The sequence below is a fragment of the Gorilla gorilla genome, chromosome 6 (genome assembly GCF_029281585.2).
Source record: "Gorilla gorilla gorilla isolate KB3781 chromosome 6, NHGRI_mGorGor1-v2.1_pri, whole genome shotgun sequence".
Classification (NCBI taxonomy): domain Eukaryota; kingdom Metazoa; phylum Chordata; class Mammalia; order Primates; family Hominidae; genus Gorilla; species Gorilla gorilla.
Genome location: NC_073230.2, coordinates 144,389,713 through 144,415,484, shown reverse-complemented (window position 1 = coordinate 144,415,484; position 25,772 = coordinate 144,389,713). Strand labels below are relative to the sequence as shown.

The following is a 25,772-nucleotide window of genomic DNA, read 5'->3' as shown; positions in this document are numbered from 1 at the left end:
ATGGGAAGCCCGCACTATCCTCAGGCTGTGACATTGTAGAGACCTGCCTTCTGTGATCTGGCTGGCGCCTAGAACCCTGTGGAAGCACATCACATAGAGTGGCCTGATCTTCATATTGGCGGCCTTACTAGCTTCTGGCCACACCAGAGACAATGCTGTCATGTTCTTCTCACTCATGACCAGATGCTCAAATGTTGGCCTTAAGCACATGTGCAAAGCCCTTTGAACATATGGAAATATGGAAGCTCAGAGTAATTAGATCAGCTAATATTGATGGGGCAATTACACTGTGCCAGGCACTAGGCTATGCGCTCATGCTCCAATTTGATTTTCTCATCCATCTATGAGGTACGTGCTATTGACATTTCTTTTATAGAGATCAGAAAACTGAGACAGAAATATAACGAAGGGGCCCAGTTAGTAAGCTATCCCACCAATAAGTTGAAGGGAAGGTCTATAACTCAAAGTTAATTTTGGTTACACTGAGAGGAATGCAAGTTGGCTATCATTCTGTATGCACAGTCTCATTTACAGTGTTACATTCATTCGTTCAGTCTACACTGAGCACAGGGGCTTCACTAGAAGCTGGGACGAGTGAGAAGAGTGAGAAACAATCCACGCATGCTGGAAACTGACATTCCAGCAGAAGGGATGGGTAAGGAAGCCGCCCATTATGATAAACATGTTGTGAGGAGGACTTTGGCAGTTGGAAACACTGGTCCGTGTGGGAAAACTACCCATTTTCTGATCTTGGAGTTGGCCCCATCTCTCCCACAAAGCTGCTCCTCTGCCGAGGCATCGGGTAAGGTGCCCACTCCCTTCGTGTGGCCCCAGACTTCACACAGAGGTCCTGCTGCAGATCATAACATAGGAAGCCACTGCTCTTTTGAGTCTGTGCCTAAAATCCCTAGCTGGCCAACAGTTGTCCCCATCCCACTGCCTCTTGCATTTTGAAGGCTGTCTGCCTGGATGAAATCAGGAAGTCCACTTGATCCCTCTTGAAATGCCCAGACGTGTCCTTTTCTTGTTCCCAGCAGAGGGGTGATGTCGTGCTCAGCTCCCAACCTGTGGCCAAGGCAGGAGGACAGATAGGCAGCCCGGGAGTCCCGCAGCAGCTGCCTGGCCTATGACATCTTGGACATCCTGCCATGTTATCTCTGTATCTTCTTGGGGATTCAGGTAATTCCTCCCAAAGAGGCTCTGCCTCAAAAACCACATCAACACATAGTCAGGTCAAATGAAGTTGTTTTGTCTCCCATGTTGACCTCTTGCGGGAACTCAAAGCTCCTGCAGTCTCTTTCTCTCCAGGGGTGTGGGGAGGGGTGTGGAGGATTAGAGGAGGATTTTCCCTCGTACTGCATTGACTGGCCATATCCGAGACTGGCTGGCCCATTTTTCTCCTAGGTGGGTTCACTGGGCTGGTTAAAGGTCCAGTTCTCTTGGAGGAGGTGAGAGGTGCCAGGCCGGTTCTCCTCCCTTAGAGCAAGCCCTGCGGATGATAACTTCTCTTCCAAGTTCAGCTTCCATGAAAATGCCTGGCGGCTGGGCAAGATGGCTCATACCTGTAATCCTAACACTTTGGGAGGCCAAGGCAGACAGATCGCTTGAGGTCAGGAGTTTGAGACCAGCCTGGCCAACATGGTGAAAATACAAAAATTAGCTGGGCATGGTGGCTTGCACCTGTAATCCCAGCTACTCAGGAGGCTGAAGTAGGAGAATTGCTTGAAGCTGGGAGGCAGAGGTTGCAGTGAGCCAAAATTGTGCCACTGCACTGCAGCCTGGGCAACAGAGTAAGACTGTCTCAAAACAACAACAACAACAACAACAACAACAAAAAGGCCAGGCGCGGTGGCTCATGCCTGTAATCGCAGCACTTTGTGGGGCCGAGGCGGGCGGATGACTTGAGGTCAGGAGTTTGAGACCAGCCTGGCCAACATGGTGAAACCCCGTCTCTGCTAAAAATGCAAAAATTAGCTAGGCGTGGTGGCAGATGCCTGTAATCTCAGCTAGTCAGGAGGCTGAGGCAGAGGAATAGCTTGAACCCAGGTGGTGGAGGTTGCAGTGAGCCGAGATCTCGCCATTGCACTACAGCCTGGGTGACAGAATGATACTGTCTCAAAAAAAAAAAAAAAAAAAAAAAGGAAGAAAGAAAAGAAAATGCCTGTACAATCAAGAGATTTATTTGCTAATGAGGGGAAGTTGGCCCTGTCTATAAGGGTGGTTATAGCCAGTGCTTCTGGGCAGGATATGAGATGGGCAATCTAACACTGGTGGATTCTTGGCCTGGAGAATATTATGGTCTGCACTGAATTAGTGGGTAGCAGGTCCAAGAACATCTATGAGAGACCATGAAGGACTGTAGGAACAATGGCAAGGATTGTCAAAGTGCCCCTGCAACACGTAGGCACCTCTTCTCTGAAGCTCCCCTGCCCCCTTATCGTCTTTCCCAAGGGGTCAGCCAATTTTTAGATGACCACAATTTGTCTGTCCATCTCTTTCCTTCCTTCCATCCTTTCTTCTCCTTCCTTCCTTCCTTTCTTTCTTCCTTCCTTCCTCTTCCTTCTTCTTCCTTCCATCTCCTTCCCTCCCTCTTTCCCTATTCTCCCTTTCTCTCTCTTTCCTTCTCTTGTTTTCTTTCCCTTTTTTCCCTCTCCCTGTTTCTTCTCCTCTCCTCTCTTTTTCTCCCTCCCTCCTTTTCTTCCTTCCTTCCTTTCTTCCTTCTTTCCTTCCTTCCTTCTCTTCTTTCATTTTTTATCTTGACTGACCCGACAACTAACTTTTATAAACCAAGCCTACATCTGCTGCTTGATTTATGCTGTATTCTTAGGGGATGAGTTAGAGAGCCTATACTCTTGGGTAAACCTGCAGTGGGACATTGGCTGCTCCTGCAGATGCCAAACCAGAGTGATTCTACTAGCACTAGGAACATGAGACCCTGTATCATGTATCAGAGAGCCTCAGACATCAGAGAGCCGGTTGCATCGAAGTGAAGGAGAGAAGCAGGTGGCTTCACATGTCTGTTCTCAGAATGTTTGGCTCAGTGGCCAGATTTGTGTGGGGACTGGAGCCATATATTGGCCAGTTAGTGTGGCTCAGAACAAAACTGACAACAGCCCACAAATGTACCCCTAGACCCAGCCAACCTTTCAGCTCTGGGGCTAGAGTGTGTGAGATAGAGTCTGCATTAGTCTATTTTCACACTGCTATAAAGATACTACCTGAGGCTGGTTAATTTATAAAACAAAGAAATTTAATTGACTTATAGTTCTTCATGGCTAGGGAGGCCTCAGGAAACTTACAATCATGGCAGAAGGGAAAGCAGGCATGTCTTACATTGTGGCAGGCAAAACAGAGAAAGTGAAAAGCCCGGGGGAGACTCCCACTGATTGAGTGATTGATTGAGTCTCATTCTGTGGCCCAGGCTGGAGTGCAGTGGCTCCATCTTAGCTTACTGCAACCTCTGCCTTCCAAGTTCAAGCAATTTTCCTGCCTCAGCCTCCTGAGTAGCTGGGATTACAGGCACCTGCCACCACACCTGGCTAATTTTTGCATTTTTAGTATAGATAGGGTTTCACCATGTTGGCCAGGCTGGTCTCAAACTCCTGACCTCAGGTGATCTGTCTGCCTTGGCCTTCCAAAGTTCTGGGATTACAGGCTTGAGCCACTGCGCTGGGATGGGAGACTTCCGTTTATAAAACCATCCGATCTTGTGAGAACTCACTCACTATCACGAGAACAGTATGAGAGAAACTGCCCGCATGATCCAATCACCTCCCACTGGGTCCCTCCCTTGACACAAGAGGATTATGGGGATTACAGTTCAAGATGAGATTTGGGTGGGCACTTAGCCAAACCATATCAGTGGCCCATTTCTGTGTTGACTGGTTGCCCCATATCTATCAATCAATTGGTCAATCTGGCATCTATATTTAATTTACCCTCTTTATAGCTGAGGCTGCCTGCTGTGGGCTCAGCCCTACCCTGAGCTCTGGGTCTAACTCTGTCCTGTCTGGTGAAACTCCAATAGCCTTTGGCCAATGGCTGCAAGCTCATGCTCAGGCCCTCCTTGTAGATGGTCTGCTCTCACAGTGGGCCTTGTTTAATAATGAGCCTCTTGCTTTGCTCTTGTTCTTAAGGCCCTGTCTTGGTTCCTGTTACCCCCTCCTATGCTTGCCTCCCTACATTGGTTTCCTCCCCAGGATATGAGTTCCTGGAGCTGGGTGCCTGCTCCTGAGGCCAGTCCCTGTGGCTGGGTCCCTGCTTCTCACCATCAGGTCTTCCTCATTCCCCCTGCCTGCCTGGTCTTTGCTTGTTACTCATGGCCAGGCGACTCTCAGAGCAGTGGGAAAGGCACCCCTGTTAATGTTGGGCACTCTCTGGTTTGGGGAATGAGAGTGGATCTGGAGGCCACAGCATCACATGCCTGCTCCTCTCACTCTCTGCCCACAGCACTTCCTCACAGCCCTGGGGGGCCTCATGGTGGTGCCATTCATCCTGGCCAAGGACCTGTGCCTGCAGCAGGACCCCCTGACACAGAGCTACCTCATCAGCACCATTTTCTTTGCTCCAGCATCTGCACGCTCCTGCAAGTGTTTTTAGGGGTCAGGTAGGTAAAATTGTTCCCCGTGGGTTCTGACTTTTACCTGCCAGGGTGCCAGCAAGGCTTTCTTGGCTTATGGCTGGAGAGATGGCTGGGAAGCTGGTGTGGTGTAAGGGAGGGCGCACAGGGTTAGGAGACAGAGCCTGGGTTCAAGTTTCAGCTCCATCACTTACTCTCCACATTGACTAGGATCCTTGATGGGAAGTAACACAAATCCAGATCAGCTTAGGCAGAAATGTATGCTTTATTAACTGATAAGGTTAAAACAAGAGAAACACAGGGGTGCATCCAAGCCGCAGGAATACGAACCAGGGACTCAAATGCTGCCGGAATCTTCTCTGTCTCTTGACTCTGCTCAAGCCTGCCCCTAATATTTGCAAGACCCTCAGTACGAGTACAAATGGAGACCCACATACTCTGTGTCTAAATATTGGAAAGTTATAAACCAAGCTGACAAACTCTGAAATAAAACATGTTCTCATCATTCTGCCTGGAAGGCCAGGTTTGAACTGAGAATCCTCTGCCTCGTTAGACCTCTGCTTTGGAGCCTGGCAATATGGCAAGGGCCAGTCCCCAGCCTGCAGCCCCCCACTTCTCTCTCCAAGCTTTACTCCAAATCACAAATGGTCTCACGTGTATGGATGTGGACACCCCAACCTGCACATCCAACTTCTTTTCTCGCCCCCATGACAATGGACTCCCCAAATAGCTGCCCCCAAACAGCTGGCCCATGGCCATCCTTGGGGTGTGCACACCTGCACCATTGCCTGCCCTCAGCAGGATGGACCTAGAGAAGACACACAAGCAGCCTCTGGAAGAGGCCCAGGGCCATTTGGGCACAGAATTTCGGGGACTCAAAGGGGAGAGGGACACAGACCTCAGGTGAGCACATCCCCTTGGCCCTGCAGACTCCTCCCTGAGAAGCTAGAGCAAACCCTCTAAGGCATCGGGCCAAGTGCAGGGGGCTCTCTTCTGGTTGGAGGGCAGGACCATCTCTTCATTACTCTGCCAGTGCCTGTGCTTCCTACTTGCAGACAGGCTTCCTGCACATGTGCATTAGTCAGGGTTCTCAGAGAAGCAGAGCCAATAGGATATATAGAGATATATGAAGAGGAGATTTATTTCAGGAATTGGCTCACACAATTATGGAGGCCAAAGTCCCATGATCTGCTACCTGCAAGCTGGAGAACCAGGAAAGCTGGTGGTTCAGGCTGAGTCCAAAGGCCTGGATGTGAGGTTGGGGTAGGAGGCCAGCATTATAAGTTTCAGTCTGAGTCTGAAGGCCTGAGAACCAGGAGTACCAGTGTCTGAGGGCAGGAGAAGACGGCTGTCCCAGCTCAAGAAGAGAGCAAGAGAATCCAGTCTTTCTCTGCCTTTTGTTCTGTTTGGGTCCCCAATGGATAGGATGACGCCCACTGCATTGGTGATCTTCTTTACTCACTCCACCAATTCAGATGATAATCTCTTCCAGAGACACCCTCACAGACACACCCTGCAATATGTTACCAGCCATCTGGGCAGCCCTTAGCCTGGTCAAGTTGAACCATAAATTCAACCATCACAACATGACTGCAGGCAGCACTCCTAGACATCCTCCCACTTACCACCCAAAAGCAAGTGAGGGCTTCTCTGGCTAGTCCCACATTGTAAAATTCCAGGAGAGCTCTATTGCCCAGCCCTGGAGCTGCCTGGGCAACAAATACGGCAACTCCCATTCGGGAAGATTTCCCAATGAAGCAGAGTAGAGGAATTCTGCTCTGGGTAGACAAGACAGCAGACATTCACTGTGGTTTGGGACCTGTGAAATGCAGCTAATGAGTATATGTGCCTTTGCTCCCTTACAGTATCATTGAGATGCTCAATTGGTATAATCAGTGGAATCCCTTTTTTAAAATAAAAAAATCAAGTCCCTTGTGTTCATATGTAGGCTGCTAAAGTTAGCCCGAGTAAAATGGAGCTCTATTACTCTGGCCTGGACAAAATTGTGAAGCCAGGAAATATGTCTTTGGAGACCATTCCTCCCTCATTTCCACACATCCTCTTTTTTCACACTCTCCACTACCATTCCCTACCCCATCATGATTCCCTAGAACCTCACACAGTGGCTTCTTTGGGTTACCACCTTCTTGGGAAATTTCTCTTTGTAGGTCCTCTTGATTTGTAGGTCCTCTTGATCTTTCTTATTCTCCTCCCTCCCTGCAAACCTATTAGTCCAGTGTTCCTTCCTTTATGTTTATTTAGCTTCCAGTCCAAGGAGAGAGTGAGTTTTGCACAACCTGAAGCTTAGATGGTTTTTGGTGTCCGCTTTAAGAAAAAGAACAGAAAATTACACATATAAAATTGTGCACAAAAGAGAATATTTGTCTAGATTTAAGAAAGTAATCACAACAAATTACAGGTGTTAAAAAACAGATAAATACTACAAATGTCACACATTTCAGAAAATAGCATGACATTTTTATTATTTAACCATCTGACAGTCACCTATAATACTTTCTCCCTCTACATTTTATGGTTTCATCTCTTCAATGACCTCATTTTGCAGAAAAAAGGAAAGATAACTCAGTCATTCCTCTAGGATGGGTTAGTCCAAGTTTATTTGTTATTACTGCTAGCTGGGATGCCTTGTTACGACTTTCCATGCAGACTGTGGTACTGCTATAGATTTGTGCCTTACAAACACAGGAGTTCTGTGGACCTGATTCCTGTCAAAAAAATGTTTAAATGCATAGTGCATTCATAAGTTTATATGCTGCATTCCTATGTATATTCCTGATAGGAAAAATGTCCATTTTTGCCTAGACATCAATAACAACCAAATCTCTGGCAATTTTGCATATCTGATGATTGTCAAGTTTTCCACAGATAGCTTCTAGCTCCATACATTTCAAACCTTGTTTGTCATCCACTATCCGCATACGTCAAGTGTCAGGTGCTAGAGGACATATTCGTATCCTAATGTGGCCTCTGGTCCTGCACCATTATATCATGACATCGGGTGAACTGGCCCAGTGGGTGTCAGGAGAATTGCTGGAAACCGTGATTATACCAAGAAGGCTAGCAATAAATTCATTATACATAGGTGGGTCAGTGGTCTGCAACCGCATTAATATATCCCACTACACTCTAACTAAATTTATGCTGACTTGACTCCCTGTTAGCCAAATCCCGTGGCCTTTCAAATGCCATCTGAGCCATGGTTTAGAGTTAGGGAGCTCAAAGTGGACAGAGACAGCTGTTGAAGCCAATGGCGGCTGAAACCTTTTGCTTTTACAGATTTTACAAACGTGTATGGTTAGTGAACACATTGCTAGACTCCTATCTGGGCTTTGGAAGGAACTGTGCAAGGGAGGGGCCCATCACTGTAATTCTACTTTCTACTTTCTACCTGATCTGCGCCAAGCCTGTGCTCCACTCTGGGGTTGCAAACGAAAATGGAAAACATTCCCCACAATGTGCTTCTGCCTATCTTAAGAGAAAATGACTCGGCAGGAACAATGAATATGCAATTAGTCTTAATTATCTGAATCAAAGCTACAAAAGTGTAGACTAAGGTTGGCTAGTTATTTCCAAAGTAGATGGAATCTAGGCAGCATCTGGAGCAAAATATTCATTCCTAGAATGGTCTTTTTGTCTAAATCAAATCAAAGTACTTCCCAAACTACTTCCTTTGCCAGTCATTTCCAGGAGACATGACAGTGCTTAAGCTCTCCCTGTGTTCTGTAGAGGATGGGAGGCCAGTTCCTCCCTCTTGGACAAGTGACTTTCCTTCCCCCTCTTCCTTCTTTGTCACTATCTCTGTGAGCCAAGATGTCTTCCAAGGGTTCACTCTGGTCTGTCTCTCAGGCCCCTAAAATACAGACCCCTCCCTTCCATGATTAGCCTCACAATGTAAGATGTTGCAGTAGCAGTAGAGAGAGAGGCCTTGTTAACCCCCTGTGGAGATACTCAGGAGCCCCCACCCCAGCCCCTGCCCCATGAAGAATTATAAACACAGAGCTATTATGAATGGGGGAGGCCTTCACCCAAACCTGAGGTGATGTTAATTTTAATTATGGAAAAGCTTCAAGTTTGGAAACTAGAGGGCTGAATTCTAGCTCTGTGCTGTGGGAACTTGGATGAGTCATAAACCCTCTCTAAGGCTCGAGTTTCTCATCTGCAAATTAAACAAGATGAACTAGATAGTATCGAAAAGTCCCTTCCATCTCTAATATTGTGGACACCTCTGATGTTGACAGAGAAGTCGACCAAGTGTCCTCCTTCCTTCCTTCCTTCCTTCGTCTCTCTCTTTTTTCTTTTTTTTTTTTTTTTTTTGAGACAGAGTCTTGCTCTGTTGCCCAGGCTGTAGTGCAGTGGCGCCATCTGGGCTCACTGCAACCTCTGCCCCCTGGATTCAAGCAATTCTCCTGCCTCAGCCTCCATAGTAGCTGGGATTATAGGTGCGTGCCACCACGCCCAGCTAATTTTCGTATTTTTAGTAGAGACAGGGTTTTGCCATTTTGGCCAGGCTGGTCTCAAACTCCTGACCTTAGGGGATCCGCCCACCTTGGCCTCCTAAAGTGCTGGGATTACAGGCATGAGCCACGCCAAGTGTCCTATTTCAACTGAATAATCAGGACTGAAAAGGCCTATGGGGCTAGCCTTCTTGTAAGTTCTGTGAAAAGCACAAACTAATCAGAAGTTAGGGTTCAAGGAATTTATACCCTAATTAAACATGCAAAGAAAAGAGAGAAACACAATTCAGAAATAAAATCATGCTCATGTCTTTAGACTAAGGTGGGGGCAGAAATAAACTTGAGTTTGGTTTCACCCCTGCAAATGGGCTTCCCTCTCAGATCCTAATGAGTGACTACCTGAGACAGATAGGTTGTAAAACCTAACAGATAGCTTATGAACTAAAGGCCAAATAAATTTGATTGTTGGTTAAGCAGTATTTAATGATGGACTTTTCTAGATTAGAAACAAGAATGCCAGTCTTGCAGTAAGACTTCAGAAGATCTTAGCACTTCCTACCATGTTAAATACTTAGAAGGGAAAAGTGAGAGGTAATAGCCACTGCTTTGGGCATAAGAGCTAACAGTTGCTTCATCCAGGGTGGGCAGCAGCTGTAATTCTCAACTGTGGATGGCTGCCTCCTTGGTATGGCTTTAGAGGTGTATTCCCTAAAGATCTTCCTTACTTATGTGCTCATTTCTGAAATTCACATAAAGGAATGCATCACCATTCATTTCAAAAGAAGACATCAAGTTTAAAAGGCAATCGCTAGAGGAAGAAAATATTGACTATGTGAAACTCCAGATTTTAACTAATCTCTGGAATTATTCATGATTTTTGCATAATTCTGGTAATTTCTTTTTCTGGAGTGATCCCAGGCGATACGTCTCCCTTTCTATTATCCTTGGAATATCTCAAATGTGGAGCAAGAACTCTTGCCACAAAGCGACTCCAATGTCTCATGCTTACTTGCATACAGTTTGGCTGGATCCAGCCCTGGCCTGGGTCCTTTTCATCTACCATCTTCCCTGCTGGCTGAGCCCTACCTTGCCCTAGCTCTGTACCTGCCTCTGGTTCTGCAGAAAGGTCATGCTCACCACCAGGGGTCTGTAGCCATGTTGCCCCTGCCCCTGTTGAAAGCTAGGTTACCAGATGCCACCCTGGGGCTCTGCCCAGAGGGGTCGGAGAGTAAGCTGGTGGTCAGCCATATCAGAGAAGCTGGAGGGACTGACGTGTTTGGAGGAGTAAGCTGGGTTTCTGTTGGGTAGTCATCCACAAGGAAGGCATGGGAGGAGCCCTTCCGCAATTTAGCAGGTCCTTCCCTGCTTGATGTAGGGAGCTCAGGGGAAAAAGGAACAAAGTTGGGTCATGTGAGGCACCCAGAATTTCTCAAAACACAGTGACCCTTTTAAATTCAAGAATTAATCAGTCCCATTCCACATTCCAGAGGCTCTCCTCCCCTTCCTGACCTATTTCAAAGAAAAGTCCTCGTGACATCATTTTTTACCCACTCACTGGATGGGCTCCAAGAAGGGAATACAGAGGTGATGACACAGGAGAGGTTGGATTCCAGCAACTGGAGCTCCAGAGGCATCCATCCCCAGCTGGTGACATCTCTGCCATTTACTCACAAGTTGGTCAAACTTCACACATCTGTAAGAAATTAAAGAAAGAGGAGAGAAACACGAAGGGTGGGTTTACAGTTAACAGGGTCATTAAACAAACCTGAGAGGGGCTGCTGGCTGAGTTAGGTTAGACCCCCACTCTTTTACAGACTAAGAGTTTTTAAGGATTCATTGTGGGAGAGTTTATCAGAGGCTTGGACTGCTTCTGTGTCTTTTTGTTGTGCTTATTTGGGAGGGAGAGTTGTGTGTCTGTTCCCATACATCTTTCTGCAGCTGCAGGCATATTCCCCAAGTCTGCTTTTAGCTTCCCTTTCTTAGTGCACCTGAAGTGAAAGGAATGTGATTATTAAGGCCCACTGTTTTACTGGGACCCATTGTATGAGGGTGAAGTTTGACAATTACCCGAGAGACTCCTTCTGTGTCTGAGCTGCCTTATCTGTGTTTTACTGTCTGCTTATAGTTAGAAGAGAAGTGATTTCCTTGAAATGCATGAGGCTAGAAAGGGAGCTGGAACTTAAAGTGGCTGTGTTTGTCTAAGATGAAGGTGCTCTTGCTCTGTCAACGTCCCAAACCTAAACCTGTTGGGGGCTTCAGTCTCTCCAAGTCCCTAGGTGCAGAGGGCATAGTGCCCACCTAGTGGGGACTTCATCTTGCTCCTTGTCCTCCCTACCTCTGGCAACATCTCCATTTATCTTCTCTCAGAGACCTCCTGTTCCCATTAGGAGAAACTACTTGGTATTTTTCCAAACCTTGAAAATTAAATTAGATAATGCACATAAAGTACTTTGCTCAGTGCCTGGCACAGAAAATTTATTTTTCACATTAAAAAAAAAGATCATACTATATATACAATTTTATATCTTCTCCCTCTTTAAAATAATTTTTAAATTTCTTAATTGTGTAGAAAAAACCAGCTCCATCTTTTTAAAAGCATATATAATGCATTGTAAATATCTTTCCATTTCAATTAACACATTCCTGCAATAGCACTTTGTAAAACACTGGCCATTTAGTATTTCCTAGAATAAATATGTTTTGGTTTATTTAAGCATTTCTTATTAAAGGACACTTAAGTTACTTCAAGTTTTTCACTGTTATTACTGTGACCAATGTAACACCTGATTATGAGAGACATACATTATGGATGTGCTGACATACACTTGTCTAGTGAAAAATCGAAAAAAGACTGGAAGAAATGTTAATTTTTTTTCTGGGTGATACATATCCTATATGAAAGGTATTATAGTTTATGTGTGCTGATAAAGTTTATCTAGTTACAGATCAAAAGAGGATTGGAACAAACTGTTAATGGTTATTTCTGAGTTGTAGAATTATGGTAATTTAAATTTATTCTTTATGTTTTCCTTGATTTCCTATTTGCTTTTCTTCAAAGTGCATGTGTTTTATAACTGGGAAAAATAAAAACTATTCAAAATGTTTTTTTAGAATAGTATCAGGGCATATTTTGCGAGTTGCACCCTTTGAATCTGTGCCTAAGAGCGAAAGTCCAGGAGGCTGTTCATGACTGTCTTGGGAGGGGGGCCCAGAGCTGTGGATCAAGGCCCCAGCCTCGAGACAGCTGCTGAGATTCTGTGACCTTTGTGATTTCACCGGCTTTTAATCTTTGCCTCGGCCGTCTGTTTCTTTGTGATGATCAGCATTAAAGCCATAACAACAAAAGAGGCAGGCATGCTTGGTTTGGGAGCATAACAGAACAGACAGCTGGAGCAAAGGCCCCAATCTGTTGCCAGTTTGGGGTGTCAGGGCACACTCAGGGTAGCAGATAAGAAAGGTTTCCCCTCCCCACCAGAAGCTTCCTCTCCTTTTCTTCTAGGCAGAGGCAAGCACTTGTACCTTTCTTAGTTGGTGATATAGATATTTTCCTCTGTATCTCTAAATAATACACTTCTATTACTGATTGATGTGCCAATACGAATGATGACAATTTCATTTTCTTTCACTACCCCTCACTCCCACCACATGCAAGCATACTTCCCATCCTCCTATCTTCCCACCCTCCCAGCACAGATCAACATTCAGTGTTTACATTAGAATGACGATGATGCTCTTCAGAGCTGAATCATAAAGTTCTTTTCCTGCCCAACTTTTTGTTTTTCCTGGAGTTAATGTGTTTCTTGTTTTTGAGATACTTAATTTTCTGTCCACTTATTTCTAATTCAATTCTAAATGCTCTGCCTATTGTCTAAATATCTTCTTAAAATTTTTATTCATATTAGAAGAATGAACTTCATCTTCTTGATGAACTCTCTCCTGGAGCTCTCTGACTTACTGCAATCTAAAACAGTTGCTGTCTATTCTTGGTGCTCAGCTGTCAACCAGAGATGCCCCTTCACCCTTATCCTGGGAGTTCCGTTTATGTCATTTCTCTGCTAAATCTTTTGTTCCCATGTCTTCCTCTTAAAAAACAATTTTTTTGGTGAAACACATAATCCATTAGCTCCCTGAGAGAGAATGTATGAGAGGTTAATTTTGTGAGACTTAGCATGTGTGAAAATGTCTTGATTCTCCTCTCATATTTGATTGATAGCTTGGCTGGGTATAGAATTTTAGGTTGAAAATAATTTTCTTTCAGAAGTTTGAAAATCATGGCTCACTGCAGCCTCAACCTCCTGGGCCCAAGCCATCCTCCCACCTTAGCCTCCCAAGTAGCTGGGACTACAGGCATGTGCCAATACGCCTGGCTAATTTTTGCATTTTTTGTAGAGATAGGGTTAAATCTTGAACTCCTGGGATCAAGTGATCTTCCCGTCTTGGCCTCCCACAGTGCTAGGATTATAGCACGAGCCACTGTGCCTGGCCTGAAACTCCTATTATTCACATGTTGAACATCCTGGACTAGTTCTCTAATTTTCTTATTGTTTCTTTCCTACTTCCATCTCTTTGTGTTTTTGCTTTTTTATGGTGGGAAGAAATCACATCAATTTTATCTTCTAACTCTTCTTCTGAATTAAGAGCTCTTTTTGTTCTCTGAATATTCCTCTATGCATCCTGTTCATGTTTTAGAAATGCACAATCTTCTCTTCTCTCTCAAAGACATAAACGAGACTGATTTTTTAAAGTTATCATCTCTTTGCAGAAAAAGTTACTTTCACCTGTCTCTGTTTGGGTCTCTGTTATTCATATTCCCTTTGTTGTTGGGGATCCTCGTATATCTGCATATATTTAAGAGTGGAGTCCTAAAAGGTTGACTGGAAGTTCTGAGCCTGAGAGTGGGTCTTGTTCTCTTTGGGCTCACTGTAACATGATATGCAGGAATGCCCCAAAACCAAATTGCAGAGAACACATTTCACAGTGTAATCTTTTTTTTTTTTTTTTTCTGAGACGGAGTCTCGCTCTGTCGCCCAGGCTGGAGTGCAGTGGCGCGATCTCGGCTCACTGCAAGCTCCGCCTCCCGGGTTCACGCCATTCTCCTGCCTCAGCCTCCCGCGCGTAGCTGGGACTACAGGCGCCCGCCACCACGCCCGGCTAATTTTTTGTATTTTTTAGTAGAGACGGGGTTTCACTGTGTTAGCCAGGATGGTCTCGATCTCTTGACCTTGTGATCCGCCCTCCTCGGCCTCCCAAAGTGCTGGGATTACAGGCGTGAGCCACCGCGCCCGGCCCCACAGTGTAATCTTTAAATGGCACCATGATCTAGCTGGAGAGGCCCAAATTTAGCCATCTTTATGCTCTTCCTGACATCTTGTCACATTCTCCAGAAAAGGATCTTCCAGTCTCTTGCCTAGAGGGCGAAGGCCTGGTTGGAAGTATTTTGGAAGCTGAGTGGGAAAGTGAGCTGGAGATTTTAGTGTTCAGAATGCACACATTAAATTATACCCCAGTATTCAGTATGGTATCCCTGCTTCCAAATCTACCTGTTTTTAAAATTTATTTATTTATTTATTTATTTTACTTTAAGTTCCAGGATACATGTGGAGAATGTGCAGGTTTGTTACATAGGTATACACGTGCCATGGTGGTTTGCTGCACCTATCAACCCGTCATCTAGGTTTTAAGCCCCGTATGAATTAGGTATTTGTCCTAATGCTCTCTTTCCCTTTGCCCCCCACCCCCCAACAGGCCCCAGTGTGTGTTGTTCCCCTCCCTGTGTCCATGTGTTCTCACTGTTCAACTCGTACTTATGAGTGAGAACATGTGGTGTTTGGTTTTCTGTTCCTGTGTTAGTTTCCTGAGGATGATGGCTTCCAGCTTCATCATGTCCCTGCAAAGGACATTATCTCATTCTTTTTTATGGCTGCATATAGTATTCCATAGTGTAGATGTGCCAGATTTTCTTTATCCTGTCTATTATTGATGGGCATTTGGGTTAGTTCCAAGTCTTTGCTATTGTAAATAGTGCCGCAATAAACATGCATGTTCATGTGTCTTGATAGTAATTATTTATATTCCTTTGGGTATACACCCACTAATGGGATTGCTGGGTCAAATGGTATTTCTGGTTCTAGATCCTTGAGGAATCGCCACACTGTCTTCCACAATGGTTGAACTAATTTGCACTCCCACCAACAGTGTAAAAGCGTTTGTATTTCTCTATAGCCTTGCCAGCATCTATTGTTTCCTGATTTTTTAATAATCGTCATTCTGACTGGTGTGAGATGATTTCTCATTGTTGTTTTGATTTGCATTTCTCTAATGATCAGTGATAATAAACTTTTTTTCATATGTCTCTTGGCTGCATAAATGTCTTCCTTTGAGAAGTGTCTGTTCATATCCTTTGACCGCTTTTTGATAGGGTTGTTTTTTTCTTGTAAATTTGTTTAAGTTCCTTGTAGATTCTGGATATTAGACCTTTGTTAGATGGGTAGATTGCAAAAAGTTTCTCCCATTCTGTAGGTTGCCTTTCACTCTGATGCTGGTTTCTTTTGCTGTGCAGAAGCTCTTTAGTTTAATTAGATCCCATTTGTCAATTTTGGCTTTTGTTGCCATTGCTTTTGGTGTTTTAGTCATGAAGTCTTTGCCCATGCCTATGTCCTGAATGGTACTGCCTAGGCTTTCTTCTAGGGTTTTTACGGTTTTTGGTTTTACATTTAAGTCTTTAATCCATCTTGAGTTAATTTTTGTAAAAGGTGTAAGGAAGGGGTCCAGTTTCAGTTTTCTGCATATGGCTAGCCTGTTTTCCCAGCACCATTTATTAAATAGGGAATCCTTTCCCCATTGCTTGTTTTTGTCAGATTTGTCAAAGATCCGATGGTTGTAGATGTGTGGTGTTATTTCTGAGGTCTCTATTCTGTTCCATTGGTCTATATGTCTGTTTTGGTACCAGTACCATGCTGTTTACCGTAGCCCTGTAGTATAGCTTGAAGTCAGGTAGCGTGATACCTCCACCTTTGTTCTTTTTGCTTAGGATTGTCTTGGCTATATGGGTTCTTTTTTGATTCCATATGAAATTTAAACTTTTTTTAAAATTCTGCAAAGAAAGTCAATGGTAGCTGAATGGGAATAGCACTGAAACTATAAATTACTTTGGGTAGTGTGGCCATTTTCATGATATTAATTCTTTCTATCCATGAACATGGAATGCTTTTCCATTTGTTTGTGTCCTCTCTTATTTCCTTGAGCAGTGGTTTGTAGTTCTCCTTGAAGTGGTCCTTCATAAGTTGTATTCTTAGGTATTTTATTCTCTTTGTAGCAATTGTGAATGGAAGTTCATTCATGATTTGGCTCTCTGCTTGTCTATCATTGGTGTATAGGAATGCTTGTGATTTTTGCACATTGATTATGTATGCTGAGACTTTACTGAAGTTGCTTGTCAGCTTAAGGAGTTTTGGGGCTGAGACAATGGGGTTTTCTAAATATAGAATCATGTCATCTGCAAATAGAGACAATTTGACTTCCTCTCTTCCTATATGAATACCCTTTATTTCTTTCTCTTGCCTGATTGCCCTGGCCAGAACTTCCAATACTATGTTGAATAGGAGTGGTGGGAGAAGGCATCCTTGTCTTGTGCCAGTTTTCAAAGGGAATGCTTCCAGCTTTTGCCCATTCAGTATGATATTGGCTATGGATTTAATAGCTCTTATTATTTTGAGAAATGTTCCATCAATAACTAGTTTATTGAGAGTTTTTAACATGAACCAAATCTACCTGTTTTCTTGTGGACCAGAGACCCTGTATTTTGCCTTTTCCAGAGGATAAACACCTAGTCTTCTGCCAAGAAGGGAGGACTGTCGCCTGGCTGGTGCTTAAAGAGGACTTTGAACTTGTTTTAGCTTCACATATATCCCACTTTAAGAATCAATTCCTTGGAATGTGTGTTTTTCAGAATATTGCCATCTACCTATTGCTAGCATAAGATTCTGCTTCTCCACGGCTGTTTAATCAGTTACCAATCTATATCTGCTTTTCAACTTCCAAAATTTTACTGTGATTGTCTCCTGCTCCATTCTCTTAATCCTTGTGATTTATGCTTCTAAAATACATTTTAATGTCAGTTTAGTGGATTTTTAAGAGGGAGTGAGAGTGCAATCTGACATTTTTATCCGGAAGTCAATGTTTTTCTTAGTTTACAAGGAATTCAATGCATGTAAAGAACATTAAAACTTTGTCCTTATTGTCATAAACATTTTTAGTGTCTCTTTCATTTTAATTAAGATATTTTTCTATGCCAAAGATTTTATGTTTCTATGGTAAAATTTATCACTTCTGCTCTTTCAAACTTAATCTAATTTTAGGCTTAGAAATTCTTCCTACATCTAATAAATAATAAATATTGCCTTATTAAAAAGTACTGTGTAGCTAATAAATAAGATAAAATCATTTCTTATTAAAAAGTATTGTGTTACTTAGATTTTTAAAATTTAAGCATTGAATTCACCTGGAATTTATTTAGGTATATGTTGTAAAGTTAGGTTTTAAATTTATTTTTTTCTCCCTAACAGCCAATTTCCTCCACATCATTTGTTGACTAAATTCATTCCTCATTGCGAATCATGATTTTATTCATCACATATTAAGTTCTTTTATACCCTGGGATTTATCTTTTTCTGGGCTGCTATTTTTTCCATTAATCTCTTTGTTATGTCTTCAATTAATACTGCACTGTTTTAAAATTAATAACTTTGTAGTGGACTTCATCTGGTTGGGTATGATTTTCCTCATTATCTTTTCCTTTAAAATTTTTCTAAATTATTTTCATTTTCTATTCTTCTACATTAATTTGAAATGAATTTTATTAAATAAAACAATCTCATTGGGATTTTTGTTGAAATTGTATTACAATTATAAATTAACTTGTGATAATTGGCACCTTCATAATACTGAATTTTTCTTTCATAGAACATGGTATATGTCTCATTTATTCAAGTTACCATTTTGTCTTCTATTTGAATTTTGTAAAAAAAATTATCCTAAGTTAATCTAGAATGCAGCTGTATCCTCATTAATATTTTATAAGCATACCCAATAGTTTTCATTTGTTTCTTACAGAAAATTCTTCCCCTAAGTCTTCAGAGCAGGGAAACCTTTCCCTTCTTGTTGCAGGATTTTATACAGCCCTGAATCCTGCAGGGTTTTCCATTTATTTATCATTTAACCAGGAGGGATCTATCTAGTCAACGGTGCCTAACATGCAAGGTGACTAGAATGTCCTTCATCCCCCAGCCATCTGGCTGATGCCCTATTCCAACTGCTGGTATTTCAGTCTATGCTAAAGAGTCATTAAAAAAAAAAAAGAGTCATTTGCAGTTCCTCTTTGGGCAGTGTGATTTTGTAAAGACCACTCACTTCCTTCATCATGAACAGTTTTGACCACTTTTATCCTCTCCACTCATTTATATTTCTTGTTAAGTGATTAAAAAATTCAGAATTCTGGAATTCTCCTCGTTTCTTGTCTTACAAGCCAAGACTGTCATCTCTGAAAGAATGTAGCCTGGTGTGGACCCTGGACCACCTGCCTTAGCATCATCTGAAGTGCTAGTTAAAAACACACCTTTTCAACTAATCACAACCAGCTATATATTTCTTTGTTCCTTCTCTGCTCCCACTGCTTCACTTGACTACAAAATAAATGCAAAAACCAAAAACACAGCTTTTGGCTAGCTGTGGTGGCTCGTGCCTATAATTCTAGTACTTTGGGAGGCCAAGGTGGGAGGATCACTTGAGCCCAGGAGTTCGAGACCAGCCTGAGCAACATAGTGAGATCCCACTTCTACAAAACTAAAAGTAAAAAAAAAAAAAACAAACCTGGGCATGGTGTTTTGCACCTGTAGTCCCAGCTAGTTGGGAGGCTGAGGCAGGAGGATTGCTTGAGCTCAGAAGGTCGAGGCTGTAGTGAGCTATATGAAGTACAGCGAGGCTGTACTTCAGCTTGGGTGACAGAATGCAATCCTATCTCCAAAACAAAACAAAAACAAAAACCAAACCAAAAATGCATTTTTCTGGGCGCTCTTCCAGACCTACTAAAAGGTCAGAACCTCTCAGGGTTCTGGACATTTTAACAGAATCCCCAGATGATTCTTATGCACATTAATATTAGGGAATCAAGAGAGGCAAAGATAGAGTGGGAAGGTGGGGAGTCAGATGATGGCCTACTGTTTTTCACAGAGATGTAGCCATGGACTTCGATGGATAATTGATAAGGTCACCTGGCAAGTTCTGGTTTAGAGGGTAAAGTATGTGGCAGATAATCAAGAATATTTTCCTCAATCAATCTCATCAATGAGATAATTAGTAGCAATTATGCCTGAACCTTGGGTTTTGCCTAAGAGTGCAGCTGTAAATTTTCATGCATTCCCCACGTGTTCTAATGAAATCTGGAGGAAGCATATCTGACATAATTAGTCACTCTCCAAGTTACCCTGAGAGCACCCCATCTCCTTCAGTTACTGCAACCCCCTGCTGTCCTTTATCAGGCCTTGGTGACCTCCTTCAGACCTGCAGATCCAACCAGGGCAGTTGAATAGGCTTCACTCTGTCCTCCCAGAGGCCCTCCAGATCTAAGTGGGCTTATTTGCAGTTGATATCCTCATACCTCATTCCTGTAGAGTGGGGAGAAACAAGGGGAAACTGTTGCTGATAAAGTGGTGAAGAGGAAAATCTCAGGTCGACTCCATGATTCACTCTAAATGAGGTGGGGCACCAGCCTGAACACAGGGGCCCAGCCCAATACCTCATCTGTTTCCCCTTCCTGTAAGATAATAACAGTACGGGTGATGCATGAATGAGCACCATATGACTTACAAAACATGTAATGCTCACTACACCATTTGAGGCAGGTATGATTATTCAGCTTATTGTACAGAGGAAGAAACTCAGGCGTAGACAGATTAAGTGACTCACTGTTTCCCATTCCCTCTTGTTTGCTAAGTGTCTCAGTCTGCTCAAAAGACAATAGACTGGGTAGCTGAAACAACAGAAATGTTATTACAGTTCTGGCGGGTGGAAGTCTGAGATCAGGGTGCCAGCATGGTCGGGCTCTGGTGAGGGCCCTCTATTGGCTTGCAGACAGCTCCCTTCTGTGCTGTGTCCTTACATGGCAGGGGTGGGGAGGGGAAAAGAGTTTCTTCTTATAAGGGCACTGATCCCATCACGAGGGCGTCACCAACCTGACCTCACGTAAACCTAAATAGCTCCCAGAGGCCCCACTTCCAAATAACATCCTATTGGGGGTTAAGGCTTCCACATAAGAATTTTGGGGGGATACAGACATTTGGTCCATAGCATTAAGTGACTTATACTTCCCCCAGAGGTGAGCAGTTTTGGTGTATTTGAAAATGGAGGCAATGTTAGTACCGTATTCTGGGAGCAACCCAGGGCATCTGTCTTCTAGGAGAAGATTCCTTGTAGGTCAGGGAATCCCTGGATCTTTGTAACTGGAAGGCTTTGAATGCTGTCAGTTCCCTGTAGGCACGACCTCCACCCTTGATGCTGTAGCATTAGTGAGTCCTGAAGCTGAGGTACTTGCAGCCTTTACCCTCACGCCACATGATTTTCTGCCACGCGTGGACACTGGGACTCCCCCATAGTTCTTGCGTCCAAGGAGATGAGAGTCTTAAAAGGGGAATTAGAGATGTGAATAAATAATTAAAACCAGCATGGTCATATTATTACATTCTAAGTGATGTGGTAGCAGGAGAAAGGGGTAGTTAACTTTCTTAGGAAGCCAGCAAGGCTGTGGCACTTGACAAATGATAACCAGCTGGAGGTGGAAGTCAGGGTTGGGAGGAGTCACTGAGAGCAGAGGCAGTCATGCTCACATTTGTGGAATGCCTGTTATGTTTCTGGCGTGATGGATACTATGAGGGGCAAAGTCAGACATTGTCCCTTTGACGTCTCAGGCCTGAAGCAGGATATTCTAAAGCAGGATATTTCCCTGACCCCTTCGCGGGACTCACAGCAGGGGTGCCTCTGTTACTCAGCCCACTGCTTTCAACTCCTTATGGGAGGAAGCATGCGAGCAAATGAGATGGGAACTGGAGTAATGAGTGCTGGAACCAGCTGGCTGCTTCAGTACCGGCAGGAACAAACTCCATGTGGGCCCCGCAGCAACATCTAGGTGGAGGTGCCTGTGACCCCCAAAGTCCCAGAGGGCATGGTACAGTGCTCTTTTAGCTGTGCCATCCACAGACAGCTTAAGTGTTAACAGCTCAGTGGACCCTCTGCCTTTTCGTGTGAGGCAGCTGCCCTCCACCAGTGAGGACAAAGGGTCGGTGTGACAGCCTTTTGTATCCACACTTGTGGCTCCTGAGCTCTTGTCCAGCTTCCAGGAAAAATGAGGTCGCACGAATGCATTGAAGGATAGTAAATGCAGGGGATTTTATTGCTGATGAAAATGGCTGCCAGTGGGAAGGGGAGCTGAAAAGGGGACTGGGGGTGGGGGTAGGTAATCTTCCCCTGAAGTCCAGCTGTCTCTGGCTGGATTCTTCTCTGAAGTTATGCCATCAATTTGTCCCTCTGAAGTCAAGCCTTTTCTCTCCAACATCCAGCCACAGTCTCCGCTCCTCTCCGACTGAGTCTGGGGTTTTTATAGGCACAGGATGGGGTGGGGTGGGGCCATGGGTAGTTTAGGAAAAGGCAACATTCAAGCAGGAAAACGGGATAGAAGTTCTCACTTTGGGCCGCAGTTCCAGGTTTTTGGCTTGAGGGTGGGGTTTTCACCAGGGACCTGCCCTTTTCTGCCTAGAATTTCTCTGCCTCCTGTCCCCATCAGTTCCTTATCTCCATCATCCTAAACTGGGACAGTCTTTTCTGTTACATGATTGCAAAGCACTGTATAACTTCCTTTTACAGCACTCAATCAGAGTTTGTTATTAGTTATTGTTATTGTCCTTCCTCACTAGACAGGAAACCTCTGTCATGGGGATCGTGTCTGACTTTGCTCCTATACCTGAAATGTAGGGCACACGTCCCAGACAGCAGACAGATTCATAATTTTAAAATAAAAAATATACACACACATATACACATTTATACACATATACATAGCGGCACCACTGTGTTCCAACCCCATGTGCACAATGTAATGTTCTCCATTCTCTTGTGGAGACTTGTGGGTCTAGATTTGTGACTCTAGACCAGCTGTCCGCATGGATGGCTGTACATTAGATGTACCTGAGGAGCTTTAGGCAATCCCCATGCTGGGCCCATAACCAGACAAGCCCACGGACTTGCCTGGTCAATGCCCAGGCATCACTCATCCTAATGTTCACCAGGCCACAAAGTCCATTTCAGCAGCAAAACTCTTTCATAAACTATATTTTCTTCACATAAAATGTGCTCTTTCTCAAGAATCATCCTTTATGCTTTCTTCATGAAGCACTGATTCAAAAATACCCTTATAGTATTCAGAAAAAGTACCTGGACTAGGTGGGCCACAGTGACAAATGCAGTCAAGATGCCACGGTCCCTCTGTCCCACCTTCCTACCCCTAAATTCTAATGTCCAAAGCTGGCAGGCTCGGGAAGCCTTGAGAGCCTCTGACCCTCTAGTAAGAGGGGTGGCTGGAGATTGACTTACCAGGTTGCCTTGACCTCAGCGGGAAGGCAGGTGGAGCAGGCACTGCTAGATGTTCTCACAGAGGCCAAAGTGAGAAACCCAGAAGGAGTGAGGAGGGCTGGGCTGGGAACATGCCCTGACGAAGGACATGTCTTATTGTCCTGCGATAAGAAGGAGACTGAAGGTCTTGGATCGCTCTTGGTTTCTGAAGACACAAAAGAATCTGACAATCCAGATTTTAAGCTGTGTAGCTCTTGATAGTGGGAGAATCGACTGCTGGGCATTGCACATGTGGGAGCTCCGCTGTGGGCCTGGGGCCTGGGAAGGGTTCTCTGGGGCTGAGGTAGAGAATGGCACCCACTAGGTGTGTTCACTGAGCTCCATGCCATCCCCAGATTCTTTCTCAGGGCCTGACTCCTTCCTCCTGGGTTTGGATCTCCAGGCCCAGGTGTGGGTCTGGGTGCCTGCCTGCCTCCCTCTCCTCCCTGTCCAAAGTTTGACAGGGCTCATGGGTCTGCCTTGAACCTTGATAGGATCTCTCTGCAACTGAGAACAGAGGGGTCATGGTTTGCTTCTAAATTGGGCTAGGCCGGGCACAGTGGCTCACACCTGTAATCCCAGCACTTTGGGAGGCCAAGACGGGTGGATCACCTGAGGTCAGGAGTTCGAGACTAGTCTGGCCAACATGGTGAAACCCCATCTCTACTAAAAATACAAAAAATAGCTGAGCCTGGTAGTGAGCGCCTGTAATCCCAGCTACTCAGGAGGCTGACGCACGAGAATCGCTTGAACCCAGGAGGCGGAGGTGGCAGTGAGCTGAGACTGTGCCATTGGACTCCAGCCTGGGCAACAAGAGAAAAACTCCATCTCAAAAAAGTAAACACATAATAAATAAATAAATAAATTGGACTAGGACTTGGGATTGAAGGCCCTCCTTGGGGCCAGTGACAGGCCAGTGCTAGAGGACCTCATGGGTAACTGCATCCTTTCCCTCCCTCCAGGCTGCCCATTCCCCGGGGAGGTACGTTTGCTTTTGTGGTAACTTCTCTGGCCATGCTCTCCCTTCCCTCCTGGAATTGCCCTGAGTGGACACTCAGTGCCAGCCAGGTGAACACCAACTTTCCAGAATTCACTGAGAAATGGCAGAAGAGGATCCAAGAGGTAACAGAGCAAGGGGGATGGCTGGGAGCAGGAGAGGTGTCTGCAACAGGGACTCTGAGTTCATTCATTCATTCAACATTCATTATCCAACTTCCTGCCAGGCAAGATCGTGGACTTTAAGATACTGCGGTAGATGAGACAGAGAAAGATTCTGCCCTCACAGAGCTAACGTTTTAGTGGACATGTGTGGTAAGGTAGGGTGGAGAGAGAAAGACGCTAATAAGCAAATGGAAAAGGCAAATTTCAGCAAGTTATAAGTGCAATGAAGAAAATAAAACAGAATGATGAGCAAGAGAGGGACTGAGCTGCTCAATGGAAAGGATGGAGAGTGAAAATGGGTGTTCTTGGAAACACTCCTGCGTATATTAAGGAGGAAGAGCTCAAGCATTCCTCCAGCCAGTCCCAGGAAGTAGGGCAGTGAGTAGTACTCCTGCTTTATATTAATTCACTAAACATCATTAGTTGAACATCTGGCAGGTTCCAAGCATTGTGTTGGGACTATAAAGAGGAGAGAGACACATCACGGGGGTAGTGGTGATGACGATGGTGGTGGTGGTGGTGATGGTAGCAACAGATCGTGGTTACTGAGCACTTAGAGTTTTCCAGGCACTCTACTACAAGTTCTTCATAGATGCACAAGTGCCATATTGATAAATGTCCGCAGTGGGCTCAGATTAATGGGAGAACCAACATGCCAGACTAGGGCTCAGCACCACTCTGTTAGTGGGCACTGCCAGCTTAGCTTGCCCATTTTGGAGAGTTGTGCCCCTGTGTTTATCCCACCATGAAGCATGACCCTTGCTAAACTCAATTGTATCATCTGGGGAGAGGAAGTAGTGGCCTGGAGCAGGCTCTGAAAGTCAGCCATGTTCCAGGTTGGCTTATCTGAAGGACTGAGAAGAAAGTCAGCACACTCAGGATTGTTGGCAGAGAGATCACCACAGGCTTAGGGACAGACCCCAGCATCCTCACCCAAAGTGGGCAGGTGGAGGGGTGGCCTGTGGGTGGGGTGCAGCTGTAGGTGGTACACTGTGAGAGAGTGAAGGTCACTTGAGATCTTTAGGGAGGCTTAACCGTCTACTTCCCAGCTCAACCTGAAACACCTAGGGCCATGGCATCTGTGCATGGGCTGGCCTGGGGCTGTGCCCGGCACCACCTGCTCTGGAGCAAGGGTAGCATTACACAGCACAACGTGATGATGGGGCCCAGTCCAGTGTAGTTTGCTCAGGCATGAATACAGCCCCCATTTATTATCTTCTGTACCAACTCCCCATTATCACTGGGACTAGACCAAGGATGTTCCAGAACTTAGGCCTATGGACCTAGAGCACAGTGGGTTCCCTAGATACAGCTGGGAGCCAAGCTAAGAAGCCTTAGACCAGGCAGCACCCATCCTACAGCCCACCTTGATCCATGTTGAGGGTCCTCATAGCCTCATTGCTTCAACAATTGCCATTCTCCCATATAGGAAATACAAAGGACAAACATGGAAGACGGGAAACAACAGTAAGATTCCTATTCCTACCCATGTTTGACCAGTAAGAAGGAACAGAATCCACAAAACATCTCAGTGCCTAACAGTGCTACTCTGTGCTTGATAATATTGCTGTAGTTTGTTTTTTCCCTCCTTGCTTCCAAAGTTCGAACTAATACCTTTTAAAATCAACTTTTTTGTTTTTTTGTTTTTGAGACAGAGTCTTGCTCTGTCACCCAGGCTGGAGTGCAGTGGTGCCATCTCGGCTCACTGTAACCTCTGCCTCCTGGGTTCAAACGATTTTCCTGCCTCAGCCTCCTGAGTAGCTGGGACTATAGGCATGTGCCACCAAGCCCAGCTAATTTTTTGTGTTTTTAGTAGAGACGAGGTTTTGCCATGTTGGCCAGGTTGGTCTCAAACTCCTGATCTCAGGTGATCCGCCCGCCTCGGCCTCCCAAAGTGCTAG

General features: G+C 44.7%; 1 pseudogene; it reads left to right on the top strand.

Moving 5' to 3' along the window:
* The first annotated feature begins 621 nt into the window (after window positions 1–621).
* Window positions 622–25,772, top strand: part of LOC109027631 (solute carrier family 23 member 1-like) — a 47,839-nt pseudogene continuing 22,688 nt past the window's right edge.